The sequence below is a fragment of the Haemaphysalis longicornis genome, unplaced genomic scaffold (assembly GCF_048455015.1).
Source record: "Haemaphysalis longicornis isolate Haplotype H1 unplaced genomic scaffold, Haemaphysalis longicornis Haplotype H1 scaffold_7, whole genome shotgun sequence".
Taxonomy (NCBI): domain Eukaryota; kingdom Metazoa; phylum Arthropoda; class Arachnida; order Ixodida; family Ixodidae; genus Haemaphysalis; species Haemaphysalis longicornis.
In genome coordinates this window covers 104,126,790-104,148,362 of record NW_027526422.1, presented here as the reverse complement: position 1 = coordinate 104,148,362, position 21,573 = coordinate 104,126,790, and the positions used below count along the sequence as shown (strand labels likewise).

At 48.0% G+C, this 21,573-nt stretch overlaps 1 protein-coding gene and 1 long non-coding RNA gene across 2 annotated transcripts in view; one reads left to right on the top strand and one right to left on the bottom strand.

Annotated features, from left to right (window-relative positions):
* LOC144144732 (monocarboxylate transporter 12-like) overlaps positions 1-582 on the bottom strand; it is a 32,653-nt gene extending 32,071 nt beyond the window's left edge. The window contains exon 1 of the mRNA XM_077676255.1: positions 319-582. The gene's annotated coding sequence lies outside the window, so the exon portion shown is untranslated. The remainder of the gene's footprint in view (positions 1-318) is intronic.
* Positions 1-21,334, top strand: part of LOC144144733 (uncharacterized) — a 41,812-nt gene extending 20,478 nt beyond the window's left edge. Inside the window, exons 2-3 of the long non-coding RNA XR_013317325.1 lie at positions 17,491-17,574; positions 21,230-21,334. This is a non-coding gene — a long non-coding RNA (uncharacterized LOC144144733). The remainder of the gene's footprint in view (positions 1-17,490; positions 17,575-21,229) is intronic.
* Positions 21,335-21,573: the final 239 nt, after the last annotated feature.

Here is a 21,573-nt window from a genome sequence, read left to right as displayed (position 1 = left end):
TCCTTGAACAAATCGAATGGAGGGTGGCAAATCAGGACGAAAATACCCGAACGGATTCACGACTATAACTACTCAAACCACAGTACAACGTGAAGTAGTTTCTGGCAGTAGCGTCGCTTTCTAATAGTGTGTCTCTAATCTTCGCTTTGCGGAAAATGATGTGGGCGTGTATGAGAAAGGTGTGAGCAGTGCCAACAGTGCTGGTAGTTAGAAAGATGCCTGTACATACTTCATCGTTAACAACATGCACTGTTGTGGCAGAAGCGTACTTTGGAATTGCATACAGTGAACCAGAAAGGGTTTAGAAACTGTAAATACCTGCACTAGGAACGTGGAGTTCCGTATCCATTCGCCATCTCAAGTTGCGAATTCCTGCGGGATGGCCAGCAGTTGCGTATGTTGGAACCGCTGAGCCAGACGCAGCGTCGGGGAAGAGGGGGTGCCTGCATGTACCGCTCGCTGCGGCGACCGCATTGCTGAGCTACAATAGCAGCTCACCAACGCATAACTGAAAAAAAACATCTGGTGCTCAGCCCTCAACGCGGAGAGAGAGGGAGCGAGCGCACTCGAGAACTATACGTTTGTTTATTGAAGAAAACAGTGAGTGCCGCTTAGCTCGGCTAGGCCCGGAAATGCAAGCGAAAGCAGCTGAAGTACAGCTTGCCAACCGATCGCTATGGTGAGGCGAACGTTCCGAACCACGAGCACTCGCTACCGTTGTTTCGTTAGTTTCCGAAGTCATCGTCGAAGTCGAAACCGAGGCGTCAGTTGCTGCATTTAGACGGCTTCCAGCGCGGCGCCCTGGGCGCAGCCGTGTTGTCCGACGCGTCGTCATTCGGCATGCCTGGCCTTTTAGAATTAGTACGCGCTTCTCGCCGTGGCCTTCCCTGGTGCCATTGCGCATCGGCAAGCGTAGGCGCTGTTCGACGGGCAGTATTGGCTGTTTTTTAGATGCGACTGCATCTCATTCACTCGCCTTGTCCCTCCATACGGCGTTGTCCGTCCACACCCCTCCCCCTACACTATAAAAAAAATAATAGTTAGCGGCGCCTGGTTTCGAACCCACGACCCTGTGGGCGGAACGCGAGGTAAATGGTGCTCTTCCCACTGCGCCACAAAACCGAGACAGAATGAAATGCTACGAACGCGCCTTATATCCTTGACTCATTCAAACTACGTCAAGATACTACGGATACAACGCATGATGGGGCAATGATTAACACTTGCAATAAAATAAAAGAAGCTCCCACTTACAGCAACAATGACGGAGTAAAGGTCGTTGCGACAGCGAAGCCCCAAGCATACCACTTAGAGAGATTGACCAAGATTGGCCAATAAAGCATATTAATAATCATAAAACATAATAATCATACGCGTTCCCGACACGTTTCACGCGATTTCAGAATCAATCCAACGGAAACAGCAAGTGAACCCCACGATGCGTCACATCCATACACAGGGTTCCCCTCGCGGGGAGGTGGGCACAATTTTTTTTAGTATTGCTTTAAATGGGAGCTTGTTGTATAACTAGGTTGCGCCACCGTTCAGAGATTACTTAGTCACAAAAAATCCCACATAAAGGTTTTTCGAGCACTGTTCTGATTGGCGTTCGCCGCATAGTTACCTGCTCACGCGTTTTATCCAATAAGGCTGTCCGATCGCTCGTTTTTTTTTTTTATTTCTACGTACTCAGAGTAATTAAATGAAATCCTTAGGGCTGCAACATCATATAATAAAACAATTATGCCTGCATTAATGACTTGTAAAGATTGTTTTGAAAGCTTTTCCTTCCACTTCATGTTTTGACTTGCGATGAAAAAGCTGGAGCGCTCAGAGTTATAATTGTCAGCTGACTTACGCCTTACCGGTACTCACGTACAGGGCAGAAACTTGGCGGCTGACTGTGAGGGTTCAACTTAAATTGAGAACGACTCAGCGGGCAATGGAGCGGAAGATGATAGGTGTAACATTAAGGGACAAGAAGAGAGCGGAGTGGGTCAGGGAACAAACACGTGTTAAGGACATATTAGTAGAGACTAAGAAAAAGAAATGGACGTGGGCAGGGCATGTAATGCGAAGGCAAGATAACCGTTGGTCATTCAGGGTAACAGAGTGGATCCCTAGGTAAGGCAAGCGTTGGAGGGGGCGGCAGAAAGATTGGCAGGTGAGATCAAGAAGTTTGCGGGGATAAATTGGTCGCAGTTAGCACAGGACCGGGATAATTGGAAAATAATGACGTCTTTGCCCTGCCATAGCCTTTGCCCTGCAGTAGGCGTAGATAGGCCGGTGATGATAATGATGATGATGATAATGATTACTTAGGCCTGACGTGGTCTTCCTTGTGTGCCTGTTCTGCATCATCAGCTGTTGCCTGTTCGGAATGTGCTAACTTGCGGCTGTGGAGACACCTGTGTTGAAATTACCATATGGCGCATTCAGTCGACGGCAAAACGCATATGCGTGGAAATCAATACGTTGGATTTCAACGTTAGGCGCACTCCCGGGCAAATGGCGAAACAATACTTATCACGTAAAGTGAACGCGTACGCCCATATCGAGTGATCAAGCTTTGTTAGCACCTACAAATATTTCGTGAGCTGGCACATAAGGCTGCAGTTGTGAGCATTTTTTTGCAGTTTTATTTTATGCATTGCATAACTGGCTTGGTATACCATATGCGACATAACAATTTGTGGGTATGTCTTTAGTTTTTACTTTTACTTCCGCATTCGTGCATTCATTTTTGTCATATTTGCTTCAATAACCTTCATTTATTCCTGACCTGATGGCTTGATTGACATAACCATGTGGGTGACGATTGAAACCCTGCATACGATGCAATTACAGAGAGTTGAAGTGGCGAACTTGAATTTTGTGCCGCCTCAGTTGTGGCTCCGGGTCGGACTACGCTGATAATGTACCGTTAGAATAATCTATTTCAACGATTTGCACGGCGAAATGAATCGCTCAAGATTTCAGATACTGGTGGCCTTGAGAGTGCTCTTCGCAAGTAGTGCTCGCTGAGGGCGTAGACTCAGCGTATACATGTCGAGCCGCAGTTGTAATCAATAACGTTTTAAAGACGATAGACTTTATTGGGCTGCTTAAACACAAACATTTTGGTCTGTCTGTCTGTCTGTCTGTCTGTCTGTCTGTCTGTCTGTCTGTCTGTCTGTCTGTCTGTCTGTCTGTCTGTTACTCGATTCAAGCACCCGGCAAAGCGAAACAGCAACGGTGGAATAGTCTTATCTGAGCGTCTACGTCCGGTGTTAATGTTCGTACTTGTCAACATTGTTGAGCAAGTACAAGACATTACGCAAATAAATCAATACGTGAGTGATATTTGTAATGTTCCTTTATTTAGAAATCCACGAATGATTGGTTTTTGCGATAGCAAATGAAATACTCATGAACTGCAGAAAACCGTCGCCTGCTGTTGCCAGCGCTACCTGGCGGCATTTAAAAAATCAAACGGCAACGGCAACGAAAGGTTCCATTAGGAAGGTTCCACGTTCCAATTGGCACGCTCGTGGAGTAGGCCAACGTGGTTCCATAAATGTTGTAGCAGGGTGCCTCGATTCACGCGCTTCTCCGCCGTACGGCAGCGCTGGCATCGAGGCATCAGGCTTGGAGCCGTTGAGCGCGGTAAATGTAAATTGACTTGAGCAAACCTCTAGCGTGTTATCTTGGGAGGAACTAGATTGGAGAGGAACAGCATGACAGGTGAGCGGAAAAGAGAAGGGAGTCATTTACTTGTCAGGAGCGCCAGAGGACTATCGTCTTTCGCCGACATTAGCAGCGAAAGGAGCAGATACGCCGCCATTCTTTCTCCCTGCTTTGCCACACTTCGTCTGATCTACCTGTCGTAATAAGCGCGATACATGGGGCCTAGGGAGGGAAACTGAACTTTTGGCAGCGAATGACTGAGTCATGCTTGATGGAGCCGCGCCGGATGCTTCCATTCGGCGACGGCTAACATGAGCTCCGACTGCGTCCACAATATTAAATTATGACTTTCCTTTGTGCCTAACGCACTTTGTTAACGATGCAGTTGTAGCGGGCAATGGGGATCCACTGTAAACCCGAAACTGGAAAAAGGAAGAAAACCAGTAGTGGTAGGTGCGGCGCTGGCGCAATCTGGCTAAGGCCGGCCTAACTGCTTGCTGTAAACGGTTCATATCAGCCCGTCGCTGTCTTTTTTCTGTATCCTGCCGACCCTTAGCTGGCCGAAGTTTAAGTTCTTCACCCACTTCAGCCTGCGGCTTTGCGAAGCCACACTAGTGTTTTCGCTTTAAATCATTACGAAGCCGAATGACATCTAATGGGTGGTCCAACGCAGCAGGCGGTTATCAGTGCAGCGGTGGACAATTGGATTTATCTGCGATGCTAGCAGATTGCATGATCAGCACTAAGCGAGCACTTGACGTGTCACTTTACGCTTCGCGAGCCAGTCGCACCGCCTATTTCTCCGACTTGCCGACAGGTGCCGCCAGTCACCCGTACCGCGGCTGTGGCGAGTCACGTGGTAATACTACCCCAAATTCTGCCACACAGCGAAACTCGCTGAGCTAGGCCAATAGTGCTTTCGCTAGGAAAGAGGTGTTGCAATTGCTTTAAGTGTGGTGCCCTGCCTCTAGGACCTCAGGCCTGGAAGGAGGGGTTAAGACTGACCTTAAAGGGGCCCTGAAAGGTGTTTTGAGCACACTAAATGAACTAGCGCAATCGTTAGATTGGGTCGTCAACGTTATCTGTGCCAAGTATTACTCTTTTACGCGCAGCGGAAAGCTCACAGTTTTGTTGCAAAGTTTGTCGCTTTTTTCTCACCCTTCCCTTCGTGTTTTTGGACGCTGCCATCTTCACATGTCTACGTCATCGATTCCCAGATGTTCGTCATGAGCTAGACATCCTGCTATTGGGCGACTTTTTCACGCACTTCCGCCAAAGAGATGAGTCGTCTGCTCAGCGCCGGCTCGCCGGCTGATCTGCCAGCGTAGTGTTGGAGTGCTTGGACATTTTACGACGAACGAAACAAGTGTAAACAAACGCTTAACCGTTTGTATTGAATGCAACACGGCCATAGCATGACATGGATAGTCTCTTACCTGAGCACGTTCCATAAGGAAAGCTTTGACGCCTGATGGCGCTTCTTTCGTGCAATCGCAGAGAACTCCCTGGGCCGAATGCCCGGGTTTGACGCACACATTTTATTCCACTTCAAAACAATCCAGAGATGCGTTTCGAACGAACACAACGTCACAACATGCGTTACAAGTCTGAACAGCGATTGACAGACGATGGGTTGCCTCCTCCTGCCCGCCGTAAATTCGGCACTCACCTCGCGCGCGGTTTGCGGGGACGAACAAGTCACTTAACTCTGGCGCACAAGCCGAGATGGCTTTTAGCCACGCACACTCCACATACCCCATGCGAGGTTGAGTCGTACGTCACTCAAACGCCCGTGTGTACGAGATTTCGGCGCACGTTAAAGATCCCCAGGTGGTCAAAATTAATCCGGAGCCCTCCACTACGGCGCGCCTCATCGCCTGCGTTGCGTCGGCGCGTTAAACCCTACAATCAATCAATCAATCACTCGAGAAAGATAATCTAGACCATGGGAAGCACTATCCACCCGCAGAAGCACAGCGTCGCATTTCATCGCGAAACAAAGGCGTCCACAACACACACACACCATCGCCTCCTGTAATGCCAAACGCATCTCGCACTTCTCAATGGGAGTGAGTGGTACGCCTTCAGTGCCCACATGTCGCGAGGTGGGGCCCCTAGCTGAAACGGGATCACGGAACCGTAACTGACTTCTAGAGCGGCTTGTGCCTTGTTGCCAAGGCAACCGATGTTTGAGATTGTCAAAGAAATGGCGCTCGCTCCAGCGCTAGAAAGCTCATAGCCGCGGCGGAGCATGTTTTGCCAACGTTGCCGCTCTCCACCACGCGTCGCCCCAAGCTGAACTGGTCACATGATTGAAGCGTTTTGTGCACGGGTTCTGTATCGGTTTAAAATGTCTTTTTCACATGCCGCAGGCAGGAATTACCACCACCGCAAAATAAGACCCGGTACCAGCGGGGCCACATCTGATACGACGCTTTTTGGATAAAGTGTTCGGTGCATCAAAGAGAACGAGCGCACCATCCTCCCCGTGCGGCTGCGAATTCGCCGCCGATAAAAAGTCAAGTGCCGCCGATAGCAACTCGCAGCAACTGCAGCAACGTACACCGCGAAAGGGCAAGGCCAGGCCGCCGCACACATGCGACCAGATTATTCGTTCGCTTTTCCAGCCTTGAGCAGAGTGCGGGATTCATGGTGTCAACAAAGCTTGCCCGTAGCAGACGACAGTCTGAGCAGCGCAATAGCGGAAGTACGTCACCGCTGCGGAGCGCAGCATCATGGGAGGGAAGGCTCGCCGCCGTCAACAGCGGAGAGCAAGTTGAAAGAAGGAGGAAACCCGGCGCGACGATAATACGCGGTTTTTGACTTACGATTTCTCAGCTAATACTCATCGCTTTAACAAAATTATTGCGGGAGGAGATTGCTAATACATTGCTTTATTTGGTTACATGTACATCCATGCATCGGCGGAAGGTATTTCAGGACCGTTTTAAGACTGACCCCTCCAGTCTTAAAGGAGCCATGAAGAGAAAACACAAGTTTGGTTCATTCGAAAGATTGCCTCGTTAGAACCATAACGACACCACTTATAACGCAAACTTCGCTCAAATAAGCTACATAATTAGGAAAAAGGAAAGGACCATGCGACTCACCAGCTAATTTTCCGCAACAGAACCTGTGATATCACTTGGGAATGCTCTGCGATTGGCGGAGGCCGGCAAAAGCAAACGCGTGTTAGGCAGGGCTTACAGTTTGCATAGCGAGCTAAATGCCCGTGAAACATACTGCACATTTTTTTTATGACAAAGAACGGTGGAGTAAACGGTTGAAGGTCCGAACGAACACGCAAGCGTGTGCGCCAATGCGTACGAAACAAGCGCCGGCCGAGCTCGACATCTCGCCATCGCGCAGATGAATTTTCGGGTTCGAGGCTCTTCGGGGCCAACGAACCGTTCCAGCACGCACAGCCGCGACCTTGCTTCATATCGTAATCCCTTCACAGGAGGTTGGCCGTCATATCGCCAACCAGCAAAGGTAAAAATAGAAACGAGGGGAGTAAGGAAAAGCAAGAAGCGACGAGATTGTGCCAATCGTCGCAGAAGTTTCGAATGGTGTTGGCTTGCTGCTGTCGTTACGAGCTCGTTTCCAGTTTACAACCACTGAAAACTTCCGGTTGTTCGAGTACTTTACCATGAAATTTCGTTGCTGCGTTTTGAAATGCCCATGTAGTACGGGCAAATCGTCGAGGGTGTGCGACATCCGTGCCGGTGAAGAGATCTCCTTTCATGTGCTGCCCAACGACGAACCTCGGCGAAGCAAGTGGCTACGTTTCGTGAACTTTGCAAACGGAAAAGAAATGGGTGTAAAGGAAGTACGAGTGTGCTCGCTTCATTTCCGACGAAATGATTACGGCAGGGACCCTTACGTGAGCTCACTCCTGGGACATGCTGGCGCTCGTCGCCGACTTCGTCAAATCGCCGTCAAAGCGCTCTGACCTTGGGGGAAAAAATGCCGTACACACCGCGCATTGACTCTTGTATCTTTCGGGTCGGAGCAGACAGCTCGCACGAACGGCTTTCCATACACGACACCGGCCAACTGGCATAAGCGATACTGCTACTGAAATTGAACTATTATTAACCGTAATAAAAATACGGCACATACGTACCAGTCTGTATTCGTCCGTCGCGACGGGGCTGACGAGGCAGCGGTGCCGACGGCAGGGCGTTCGTCTGTTGTGGCTATCGCGGAATGGTCGCTTTCCCGTCCACCGCGTATCCCGCAACTCCTGCCGCTCGTGCACTTAGAAGAATTGAGCGTTCAAGTAGTGTGATGTTGTTAAATGCAAGCCCGAGCTCCTCGGCGAGAGTTTTGTTCTCCTGATCAGGCGATTCCATGACTAGGGCTGTGGGTGCACTATGTTTTACTAGTATTTTTAAAATGGCAGCCGTCTCGGTTTCGGCACGATTTCCGGTTCCTGTCTGACTCCCGCGTGTGGGTGCTATATGGAGTCGACATACTAAGTATCTGTTTCATGGACCGGCTCGTATGACGCCATTGTTCACGTCACGCAATGTGCAATTTTAGCGGGAGATTTCAAATTTTGGCTTAAATTGCCTTAGTTCTCAGTGAATAAAGCATCATTTGCTTCCGGGAAAGCGCTTGGGATACTATGAAACACCTAATCTTTCGAATAAAACAAACTTTTGTTTTCTCTTCATGGCTCCTTCAAGTTGAGGGAAACAAGTTAGTGCGGCTCGTGCGTTCAAACGTGTTTCGCTGGGTAGTGTTACGCATTCTCCATTTCAACATGGCGAAGCGAATGCCAAGCAGCAGGCACCGATTGGCACCGTATACACCCCGAACCAAAACATTTTTGACACAAATAGTCTCAAGGTTTATTTTCTTGAGAGATCAGTGCGACAATTTCTCCGGACAGTGTTGCAAGTGCGACGTACACATGCCTTGCCGGACGACGCTGTGTCGGCGGGTCGTTCAAGAGGGGCAAGTGTGCGAGGATTCCTACGAGAGGTGTTCTAGGCTTTTAATTTTGGAAAAGTTGGGTCCTCGATGGACTATTGGACTTCTGTAACACGGAATAAATTGTACAAACACTTGGTGAATGTTACTTTACCGGCGCCTGCAAGGGCGTATTGAAAAGAGTCAAGGCTATGCCAGAACAGTCATCAATAAAAACGTTGTTTTTTCAGCTTCGCACTAACACGTTTTCTGTGAGGCGTTGCCTTGAAGAAAATGTTTTTTTTTTGTCCCTTCTGGACTTTTTTGTCGCGTGTGCGGAAAACATGAGATGGTGGAGAACATTCTTTTTAGATTGTAGAGATGCTATCTTTAATTGGTATAATCTGCTGCGCACTTTAAAAAAAAGTCGTTATACCTGTCACACCTTAGCGCATACGATTCTTGCCGACTGATAACGCTGACGGGGTGCCTTATGACGTGCTTATGGCTTTAAGCCTTCGTAGCGTGTGCAAGATTCGAATGGCTGTACGACATGCAGACCCCAACACACGCCCTGCGAGAGAGTACTTTATCGACAGCATTGCATTCGCTAGAGATGTATAAAAAGCCCAGACCAAACAACCCGAATGGTTATGGGTTTTGGACGCGTTGGTGAATCTCGAGAACTTTCAGTACGCCGGCATTAACCAGCCATCGGCTGGCAATTTTAACCTTCTAATAATGTCAATGCTTTGTTGTGCTACTTCTGTTATGGTTTGGAGTTTAAACCCAGCAATTAAGGCGGAAAAAGCCGAAATGGAGAAATGGGATATACGCCGCCATTTAACGCCAGGGACCCACGTTCGATTCCTTCCACGGGAGGCGTGTTTTTTTTCTTTCAGTTATATCACGATCCTTCACCATAATCGTATGAGAAAGTTGGCGTTCCTACAGGCCGTATTGGCGTATAACGGCATCAGTGAAGACGCCAAAGCTTCGCTGTAATGAAAATCATGCAGAAAAACCTGTAAATAAACATTTTTCTGATCCTGTACATCCTTGGTTTGTCGGCCTTTATCGTGCATTTATCTGTTTGTTCCCGACCATGTTTTGCGTAATTTGGTGATGTTTGTTTAAACCGAACCATTTAGAGACAAAACCCTTGATGGCTTGGATTTTGGTGTGTAATGCCGTTGTGCTAACCGTTGACTCATGTAGTGAAGGTTCTAAAACACCGGGACACTTGTTTGCGGCTCGCGCTGGAACGCTTCGCAACGCGAGCTGAAAAAAAAAACCACCGGGACACTCGTTGACGCCTCGCAATAGGACGCTTCGTTCTTGAAAGACACGAGACTTTTACAACAAAGCTGTATGTCTCTATTCTCCAATCGTTTCTTCTGGGTTGGCAAAAACGCCAAGGCGCCAAGAAAACACTTATATGTACACTGCATGCTTTGCCCCTCACCAGGTTTTGCGTTAGTGGAGATGGCCCGGAATTTTTTTTTCACTGCTAGGTAGTCATGTTACTGAGGGATTGGACAATTGTTACCTGTCGGTTCCGCCTACCTCCCCTACCTCGCGACCCACCCGAGCTGCAGAAGAAGAAACCGAAGCTGCTACAACAGTGTATTTGTGCGAAGATGGAGCCCGAAAAGATCGAGACTTCTCCCACCGGTGAAATCCGCCCAACGCGGAGCACCAGAGCCCCCTCGAAGACTAAAAGTCCCTCGGTGAGTGCTGTCGAAGCCGACGCGGCCGTTGAGTGTTAATATTTGTGATTAGCCGGTTTCCTAAGTGGCGCTATGCCCGAACTGGGAATGAAAATGTGGAGGACAGGCGCGAAGCGCAAGAATTTGAAATATTTTAGTATACCGAGTTCCTCGATTTTGCTTGCGGCTCGCTGTCACTTGGCTGAGTCGGCCTGGTACAGCACTAGCTCGAACTAAGCGCTCTACGTACCTCGAGTTCCGGCTGGTGCTGAGGTAGTGATGATACGGGCTCCAACGAACGTCTGGGTGTTCAACGTAGCCCCTGTAAGGCGGCGCTCCATCACAAGGCTAGACGTTTGCCGCTGTCAGGCTGCGGTGGCTCGAGATAGGGCAAGGGCCTGGATATTGACGCAGCTTGCAGTTGTGAAGGCCGATTAGCGGATGCCACACCTAAGCGATGGGTAGACCAAAGACTTCGAAATCCTCAGTCTTCTGTTTCCATCTTTCTGAGGCATTCTCGTCCGATGGCCCCCGACTGCTCTCCCCGTTTCCCCCGCCGACCTCCTAGTCTAACGCCTTCCCCGCTTTATTCCGCGGCGTTTGCCAGTAACTCTATAACCCCCTGACTCCGCCCTTGTATTCTCTTCGAAGGTGACACCGGCAACCTTCTTGCATCCCATGAAATACAGTGGGGTCTTAATGACTGGACTACTCAGGCACTGCGCGATATGAGTCGTTGGTGGCTTTCCAACTTTGACATATTTTCGTACCGGCTATGAAGATGCGCATCTTTGGGTCTTGCTACACGATTCCAGGACTGCGCGGTGAGCACCCTCCGCCATATGTCACCGACAGGATACCGGAGCACAACCGCGAGCCATGAAAAGTTCATGCTGTAACAGGAATACTCTCCAACTGCAGAAAGAGCAAACATGGTGAAATCGTTAAACTGCACGTGGAAACTAAGGTCTGCAAGATGAAAATATTTTATTCAGCCTTTGTACTCACGTAATATTTTCCGAGGGAATTGCGTAAATCGGTCATTTGTTTCGGAGAAACCTAATTTACCAAAATGGCTGATCCGGATCACGCGACTCTCAAAATGACCCTAAGGCATTACCTTCAGTCAACCCTTGATTCCTACCCAAAAATGGTGGCCTTTGTACTTGCATCATGTCTACGACCTTCACAGAAATTTCTCCGAGTGGAGTAAAAGACATTCACATCAGCTGATTCTTAATAATCAAAATAGAATTTTAAACATCATCCAGATATCTGCCTTTCGTTTTCTGTTGCGGCTTCAAGCTTCCGAAGCTCCAGTTTGAGGTAAATTCGTATGCAGACGATTAGCATTGGTCTGCCGGGGGGATTCGGAAAATTACTTTCTAATTCACTGCAAACAAATGTATGCCTCATGCAAGGTTGAAAAATTTTGGCTTTTTGGAGGTCAAAATACTGTCGGTCTAAGTTTTTGTTTGGCCCAATAATATTGCCCATTATGCAAGTAAAAATCAAAAACACTACATTGCCCTTTTCATTTAGTCCTGTGTATGAACTATAATCTCAATATCCCAAATATGAAGGCCTGCACCTTCACTGCTGCGCCTTTCTGTAGTGAAATCTAGAATTGCATATAAAGTACGCGTGTGTGTATGTATATGTTGGCACATGCCTGGAAACGTTCGGTTCCATAATTGAATTATCAGATCTTGGCGTATTTGTGTTTGTAAAACATGCCACTACAACAGTCAGGTTAAAACTTGGATGATTTACTGGTGAATGTTAGTAAGAACAAAGGGAAATTTTACACCTAACGCGCCTTGTGCTCGGGATTCCCGTCAATAGCCTAGCAACTGAGAGTTCCACATGCTGTAATGCCACCGTACTTGATTTCTTATGGGAACGTCATGCAGCAAACTAATGGTTACCTTGGCACTAATCTTAGAGTTCTAGGCAATACTTTAAGAAGGGGGTGATAGCATTCTGTACGAAAGATCACACCAGGATGACAAAACCACTCGATGGAAAGACTCCAATTTTACTCAACAAAATTTGTTTCTGAGCTATTTGGTACATATTTAAAAATTTTAAAAGAAGAAAACGCGGCGCAACCCTCTCAGTGTAGAGCTTAGCGTGCTTTTTTGAGCATGACTCCGGTAGCTTATTGGTCATCAAAGGCCAAACTTTAGCCAGTTTACACGGGGTGGAACACACAAGATACACATTATATTTGGCTGCAACCTTCTTGCAATTGTGCGAAAACCTGTATATGTACACAGGCTTTCGCACAAGCCTGTGTATGTACACAAGCTTGTATGTGCAGAATATGTGTATGTACACAAACTAATACAAGATTGTGTATCTACACAGGTTTTCGCACAACGTCAAGAAGGTCGCAGCCAGGTATAATGTGCGTGTTGTGTGTTCCGCCCCGTGTAAACTGGCTAAAGCTTGGCCTGATGGCAAATGAGCTACCGGAGCAATGCTCAAAGAAGCACGCTGCGCTCTACACTGAGCGTGTTAAAAACGTCCTTTTACAGTATCTGTAAACGTAAACGTAAACGTTACCCTTACTGTAAACATCCTTTACAGTAAGGGTGTATATTGGCCAAACTGTACGTTTCTTCAACGAACGTGCCAGAAAACACCGGTTGGCTGTGAGGAGCAACTTGGGCGGGCACCTCGCAGACCACTGCAAGCGCTGTGGTTGTGAGCCACTCCTGGATAAGACGATCTTTCTGAAGAGAGCTAGAAACAAAACGGAAAGAGAGGTTATTCATTTATCAAAAGAGCTGGAGACAAGTGCGTCAGCACGCCGTCACTAGCGTTAAGTGACAAAGATATGACATTCTTAAATGGCAGCGTGTAGTTCAGCACGGGCAGTTGTCCGTCTTTTTGTTTGGTCTGCTCCCGGAATGCACGCACGCGCATTAGGAGCGTCTTAATTGCTCTTGAGGCAGGAGTAGATATGTTGTCATACTATCAGCAGTGTTGTACTTATTCATTCTAGCCCTTGTCACCACCTTCTACACTTGCTAGCATGATTATACCTTGGTTGCTATTCATGGTTGTTGCTTCTGTTTAGATAAGTCATGCATAAATTCCTGTTGTTTCCTTTGAAGAAACAGTTAAAAGTTGCCGCCTGTATCTGTCTTACCTTGTCTTCTTCGTTCACGTATAGTTTGCGCCACGTTTTCTTCTTTTTTTTCAATTTTGCTCATTGGTACAGGTTCTATGCATTGTCTTTCCAAACACAAGGGACTAAGCTGTGCTGCAGAGCTGCCACCTGAAAACTGTCTGCAGCCTGCTTTCAAACACAACAGGCAAACTCACAATTTTCGGTAGATGTTAATTTCCCACAAACCCGGTTACTTTATTACGTGTTTTAACAGAGGATTGCTGCATTTATAGACCTTACATTTTCACCCTAGAGAGGTCAAACTACAGGCTTTTTTTACAAAGTTCACCACAATATTTAAAGAGACGACAGTTCATCACCCCCCCCCTAATTTTTATATAATGTATCTGGAAAGTGGCTCAGAAAAATTGCCTTCCCGCATCAGTAATTGTAATTGAGCTATTAAAAAATCATGCACCCCGCCCCCGACTAACGACGACGATGGTTGAACGTGAAGCTTTGTCGTGATGGTTTCTTTGGTCGGCCAATCCCATACGGCAATTATGTGCTACTCTGGAGGTGTGTACCACTTTTCAAAAATAACCGCAGCACCTCCTGGGTATGCAATCCCTAGGCCTAATGTTAGGGTTTGGTGTCTCCGGCATGAATTCGTACCTGCTGCTTGACGTACAGTGGTAATTGTTCAGAGGCTGCCGGTTCAAAGGTTGAAATCTCCCAAGCCCCAATAAATAAATCTCCCCAATAAATAAATGAAAATTGTCTAAATTCTCTTGGTTCATTTGAGGCAAATGTTTAGTTGTGCATTTGTAGTTGCCTCTAGCGTTCACTGTTTTCTACTTCAGTTCTTGGTTCTGCTATTTGCTGCTTACTGTTTGTATTTGGTTGATACTGTTACCACATTATGCCCCTCCTGCTTGGGCCTACATGGCCTGCAGTATGTTCTTAAATAAAAAATAAATAAATAAATGAATGTGATGTTAAGCCATAGATTTAGGCGGCTAACAGCCAGGCGGCATGAAGAGCAAGGTCATACTCATCGTACGTCGAGCTGTGGATAACGGCTGTCGACGTTCACCGCAAGACATGACGTTAGGCCTATCTGTACGTCGCGACGTCGCATGCGTGCGTCACCTGCGTCCTCTGCTGCCCATGAACTTTTTTTCGGAGAAGCCTAACGGAGCTGTCGTCAAGCTTTGCAGGGCATTGCTTGATTTTTTCTACGGCTGACCCACAATCATGCTCGGTGTCACATTGATTGATTTTGATTGATTTTAGGGGTTCACGCGCCGATGCAACAGTTAAACTGCATTACCTTCAGTCAACCCTTGATTCCTACCCAAAAATGGTGGCCGTTGTACTTGCACCAGGGCTACGACCTTCACAGAAATTTCTCCGAGTAGGCGCGCCGTAGAAGGTAGGCGCGCCGTAGTGGAGGCTCCGGATTAATATTGACCACCTGGGGACCTTTAACGTGCGCCGAAATCTCGTACAGACGGCCGTTTTTGCTTTTCCCCTCCATCAGAAAAGAAGCCACCGCGGCCGGGAATCGAACCCGCGTCCTCGTGTACCGCAGAGCAATGCCTTAGCCACTGAGCCACGGCGGCGGGTATGCTCGGTGTCAGAGGAAATTAGGTTTCCTGCAGTGCATTTTTGAGAACGGACTTCATTAGCGAGATCCTGAAAGCATCGCTTTAAAACGTTTTAGTCAGACAAAAACAGACTGTGAATGGAAAATAATGAAACATGCTTCTTTGGAGAATCATAACAAATAATTGAAAGGCATTTAAATTGCTCACCGCTGGTATTCCTTAAAACACGTATATGAACAGTGGCTGAATAAAAATGCCTTTCCGGATCGCTTTTTGTTCGCGCGCTTTTTAAAAACGTTTTCATCAAAGCAACACTGTGACTCTTTCTAGGACCTCTCCGATACCCGCCATCTGGGTTTGTTTTCACTTGTATTGACTTTTTATTTTCACCATCAAGTTTTTAGTATGAAATACCTAAAATAGTACATGTGGCTTATACATCATGCCAGTTGCACGATGGCTACAGGGTGTGCCGTTTTGAAGTGTTGCAACGTACTTTCATTACTGTTAGTCATCTTCACCAACAGCGTTTATTGCTGTATAAATTATTCCGCGGATCTTCAACAGCCAAGATCCCTACAAGGTTGTTTACCATTGTGGACAGCATTTGCTTTTTGCTGTACGGATAATGAACTAATATTCTTTCTATTACACAGCTTTGGATGCCGTAACCGCTAAAAAACCGAATGCCGTAACCGTAAAACAGAATGCCGTAACCGCTATTTCCATCATACACGCCGGAGGTTCGGGAAACCTATAACGCAAATATTTGAGATAATTTTAGTTGTATCGGCACCGCAGGCCGTAATGACGTCTAATGGGTGTTATGGTGCAGTACGTTTCCCCTTGAGTAGGCCTAATTCCAATAGGTCGAAGTTCTGCATCGCTAAGGCATGAGTTGTATTACTTGCCTACTTCAGAGCAAACGCGCGGAAAAACTTTGTTATGCCATCCTGCCCTCACCGCGGGCTAGTATAGAGGTCTGATCCGTACCACATGGGACGTATGGCCACCTGCACCGAGCAGGTACTTAAGAATTTCACCGACCCGAGGGTGCAGCCGCAGCTCCACGTTCAGATCTTCAAGAAGGGGCCGCATTTGTCAGTGCTGTGCCTAATGAAAGAAAACTGCGTGCCACACTGTCGTGTATTGATGACTTCAGGCGAGCGACTCACTTGATTCAGTCCCTAAATCAGCCTAGCACGCTCCGCACGCATCTTCATGCAATTTTCTTCAATGTAGATACATCGACTCTAGCTACAGCAAAGCTGACAAGCTGAGGCTTATTAAAGACAGCCGCGAGGCCTTGGCTCTACTTGGTCAAACACTATGAGTGGGCACTACTTGTGACATAATAAAAAACATTTAATTACAAAAAACCACTTGTGGCTTAATGACAACCATTTAATAAAAATACACTTTGAAGAAATGTATGCGGGTGGACTGCCAAGCCACGAAGACGGGATCGGTGACGATACTCCTTACGCGACGACCAGTGAGCCTGTATAACTCCGCCCCAACCCTGCATCCCGCGTCCCAGTCGCATGGTGTGATCCCGAACCAGTAGAGGTCAAAGCCGTAGTCGAGAAACTGTCCAAGAGAGTGCTGCGGAATTTGATATCTCACCATTCTCCTCCATTGACGCTTAGATTGTCACGTTTGCCAAAGTGCTCCGGCACAAGGCGTGCGCTGGTGGCTCGCTCACCGTGGAGGAGCTGTCGAAATGCGGGCTTACCTGCCGAAACGACATCAGCATGTCGACCAGGACCCTCCATTCATGGCAGCCATTATATGCATCTTCTCCTCCGCTGGAGCCAAACCAATGGTGCATTTTTATACTGTGTTTTTGCCCGGCCTTAATGTGCTACGGCTCATAGGTATTCCGCCAATTGTTCGGAGTCTTTCTGACTGCATGAATCCGGTGCAAGTCGTCGATACACGGCAGAGACTGTTCTCTCTTTCGGCGTTTTACGCGCTGCAAGGTGTTGACCGTGTCATCTACATCACCAAACCTTTAACCCCACCCATGCCTTTCCTTTTTCGCGCAGACTCGCGTGTCGTCCTTTATCAAATAACGATCTGGTTTGCTGTTTGTATATATTCCCCCCGTACATGTCTGTCTGTCTTCTGCGTAATATTTCAATCCTCCTTTCTACAAGCCATAGTCTGAGTGTGCGTTGACTCAAGCGGTCGTGTTTTCATCATTATCCTTGCGCCACCCCGTTGCGGTAACATAAAATGTTGGCTTTCCTACGCAACTTGAAGGAAGTAAGTAGTTAATTTTGGCAACAGTAAATTTGCGCTGCCTGCGGGTCTTATAGCATTGCATTGCGCCTACGGTCCTCCTTAGGTCAACAGTTTTATGATGACATCATACTAGAATACAGCTCATTCTATGTGCAGGTTTCATTTTGGTAGCAGCAGCACTGTGACAACCTGGTTTCATTTTCTTTCATTTTTTTTCCCTCAGAGGGCCGGAGAACGTAAGCCTCGCGTATCACGCTCGCGGGAAAAGAAGAAAGCCAAGTCCCGCAGGCCAACAAAACCACCAGAAGTAAGCAACGCTACTTTGTATTTGAAATGTTTTTGGCCTGGTATAAAAGACTCACCAATCCTTGGTTGTCGCCGTATGAATTTAAGGGAAGTTGTGGCCTGGGGGGCCTCCTTAAGTACTCTTTTCTCGTATCGGCCCGACAACACACCACACACTGGCCCTTTGATATAGAGCAAGAGATGGGAAATGAGGTTATGGGAAAGCAAGGATCGATGATTAGGAGAACTAAGCAATTCCTGGGGGATAAGGACAAGGAAACCTTACGATGGAAGTGCCAGAAATCTAAGTCAGACATTTGTCCAGCAGTGGACTCAAGCAGGTTCCGGATTTTGATAATCCACGCGTGACCCTCCCGTCTCACACGTCACCCAATCGGGATTACCAGTGGCCCACAGTGTATAGCTGATGAGTCATTAAGGACAAATCGCCTTCCACTGATCATTTCCCACTGGCACAGATATTCACTGGTGAGCAGGCTTACCGCCAACCTTTTAATTTACTCGAGTAGGAGACAAACCGTTTATATTTTCGCATTTGAGTACCCAAGAAAAAAACCCGCCCGCATCTTCCCACGGGGGGAACTCGAGTAAATGCGTCGCAGAGTGGTGGGAGTATTGCGTGAATGTTGCGTAATTGGGTATGGTTTGGAATGCTTAATTGTTATTTCGTCTTTATTATTCTTATATATTGAATGAAGGAGAAGCGAAGGCAAAGAGTGTAAAGTTAAAGTCTGTCGTTATTGCTTGGTGCCGTCAAGTAAAGCGTCAAGTCAAGCGAAAGCCAAGCAAACACGCCCTTTACTGAATTCCGAACGCGCGCTCCGCCGCTCATATACACACCGCCCGCGTTCGAGGGAGAGGAGTACAGGGGAGAGACGCGCATGCGCACACTTCCGTACACAAGCGCGCGAACTTTCCACGCACCCACCACGCCGTTACCACGTGTACACGCCCTGCCGCCGTTACTGTTGAGCGCGACGCAGCGCACGGGTAGCTACGACGCATGCGCGCACAGACGCGCTCCCCCCGCACCGCCGCAGCTGTTGAGAGCGACGGAGCGCACGGGGTACACGCGCTCCTCCCGGACCGCCGCACCTGTTGTTGAGAGCGAGGAGGGTACGGGGGACAGACGCGCACCTGCGCCTCGACGCGACGCGCATGCGCAGTGAGCGTGCACATGTGGACGGCGCCGACAACATCGACGAGTAACATCGCGAGCCTAAGAAATGCTCCGCATTTAAAACACTCACCTTGAAAACTACTGGGAGCGATGGGGTAGCACTCTTGCACTTGCACTTCCACATAATTTTCAAATGCCCAGCCACCTGAACACAGGAGAACAACGTCACTGGCTGCACTTGTATTACGGAAGAATCAGATTTTGCCAACGACGTATAAGGAGAGTGCTCGTTTGGGCCCGAGTAAAGGAAGGAAGGAAGGGAGAAAGGAAAAAAGGAAGGGAGATGTGAATGAAGGAAGTAAGGAAGGGAGAGAAGAAAGGAAGGAAGGAAATAAGGAAGCGATGAAGAAAAGGAGAGAAGGGTGGAGCAAGGGAGGAAGGAAGGGAGAAAAGAATGAAGGATGAAAGGAAGGCAGAGGGGAATTGAGGGAGGAAGGAAGGGAGGGAAGGAGAGGGAGAAAAGAATGAAGGATGAAAGTAAGGCAGAGGGGAATTGAGGGAGGAAGGGAGGGAAGAAGAAAGGACGGAAAGAAGAAGGGGATGAAGTAAGGGAGAAAGGAAGGAAATAAAGAAGCGAGGAAGTGAGGGAGAGAGGGATGAAGCCAGGCAGGATGAAAGGAAGAAAGGAACAAAGGGAAGAAGGAACGAAGGGAGAAACATTGAAGGAAGAAAGGTCGGAAGAGGAGAATGGAGGGAGAAAGGAAGGGAAGGAAGAGGAAAGGAAGGAAAAAAGTATAGTAGTAACAGAGGAAGGGATGGATAGAGAGAAAGGAAGGAATATATGGAGAAAGGAAGGGAGTGGGGAACGAAGGGAGGAAGGAAGGGATGGAAGACGAAAGGAAGGGAAGGAAGGAAAGAAAGAAGGGGAGGAATGAGGGAGGAAGGAAAGGAAGAAGGAAAGAACGAAAGAAGAGAGGAAGGAACAAGGAAGAAGGCAAATGAGCTACGAAGAACGGTTGGAAGCAAAGCAAGAAGAATAAAATTGAGCAAAGGCGGAAAAAGGAACGAAGAAATAACTAGAGGAATAGAGCGGAAGAAACATCGAGGGAAGAAAAGGATGAAAGAGAAAGACCAAGGTGAAATATTTCTTGAATTTTAGATGCAGAGCATCTGATTCCCTCGCCTTGTCCCTCCGGCGTCGTCGTCGTTGTCGTCGGCGTTGTCCACCCCTCCCCCATTCTCCTCGCCGCACCAGCTGCGCTCTCCGCTGCTCACCCCCTCTCCTCTCCGATAGTGAACACTCTCTCTCGAGGGGCATTGGATTGGATTCGATTGGCTTGGCTTGGATTGGATTAAAGTGGATTGTGTTGCGTCATAGCCGCAGCAGACGCGCTGGGGCCGGCGCATGTGCAGTACTGTCTCTTCCGCGTTTTCCTCTCCTTCGGGCACGCTGCGCATATAACCGGTGTGCCGTTCTCTGGCGAAGCAACATCCACGCTTGGCTCAAACACCTAGAGTCCACGCCGCTTTACAAGTACGCCAACGTCGTCATCGACTGGGACCGGCTTACGCAGTCCCCTCAACGTTATGCGCGCTATAAAACGAGGTCCCTTCGCCGCTCCGCCTATGCGTCGCATCTACACAGGGGTTCCCGCGAGCGGAGGTGCGAGTTTTTTGTTTTAAACCCCAGACTTTCCTTCGCTTGTTTTGTAGATACCTGGTGAGTCGAGATTCCAGCAAAGTATACAAACTCTGCCTATGTAAGACGTGAAGCGCAGCGTAGACTTCGATTTTCCGCATTCACTGGGCAAAATAAAGGCAGGACAGAAGTGGCTAATATTGTAAAAGCATCTTATTACTTTTGACTTGTATTCATGAAGCAAAACCTTAAAGGAGTACTGACACGAAATTTTTATGTTACGTTTTTTTCGCTGCTATGCGTGCCTACCAGCCCACTAATCATAGAATGACAGATTAGACGGTCGAGCGCAGCGTAAACATTCATTTACGGCGTCGTTTATTCGTGCCAGTTTCGGTTTCGACTGAAAAACGCCGAGCGGCCGCCATGACAGCATGTATAACATGACGTCACCATTCTTGCCGTATCGCTGCCTCTCTGGAAGCGCGCGCGAGCGAGCGCACGCGCGCGCCCAGACCGGCCGAGGTTTTCGCCGTCCCCACAGGCCCGGGCAGCATGACGTCAGTCCCAAAACCATGACGTGTACACACGTCCGAGCAGCGCGCGCCAACCACAGCCAGCGCGTCGGCTTCGTCACGGGAGCCCCGACGTCGGCAGTTTGGGGCACGTAGCAGATGATGTCACGTCGGCCCGCTCTGGGCTTTCTCGTGCGGGCGAAGATTAAAATGGATTTTAAATATGTTTCGCTGAACGGTTGCTGTTGAAACTTGCTGGGAGATATCTCCTGATAAAAAGGAAGCGTTTTACATAGTTATCTCAGCTTTGAAATTTCGTGTCAGTACTCCTTTAAGAATGTTTTGATTCGGTACCATTCCTTTTTTTTTTCGCTCTTTTCAGTCACCGGCTAAGCCCGTAGTGGGAGGTTCCCCACTTTCACCAGCTGTACAAACAGCGGGAGTGACTTCAGACGAAAGCACGGCTAAGCCACCGATAATAGAGAAGGTAAGAAGGCCAAATCCTGGTACTCAAGCTTTAAGAGGCACCTAGGTACCCCAATTCCATGAATCAAATATTTGAAGCAAACGAAAGAGGGCAGCGAAGAAAGTACTTCTTCGTCGTCTTCTTTTCTGCTCTCTATATTAAATTCGGATGAGATTTGGTAACAATTGTGACAAATTGACCAAAAGTTTTACAATGATAATTTCTATAAAGCGGACCTCATAAGCTGTTTTTACCTATTT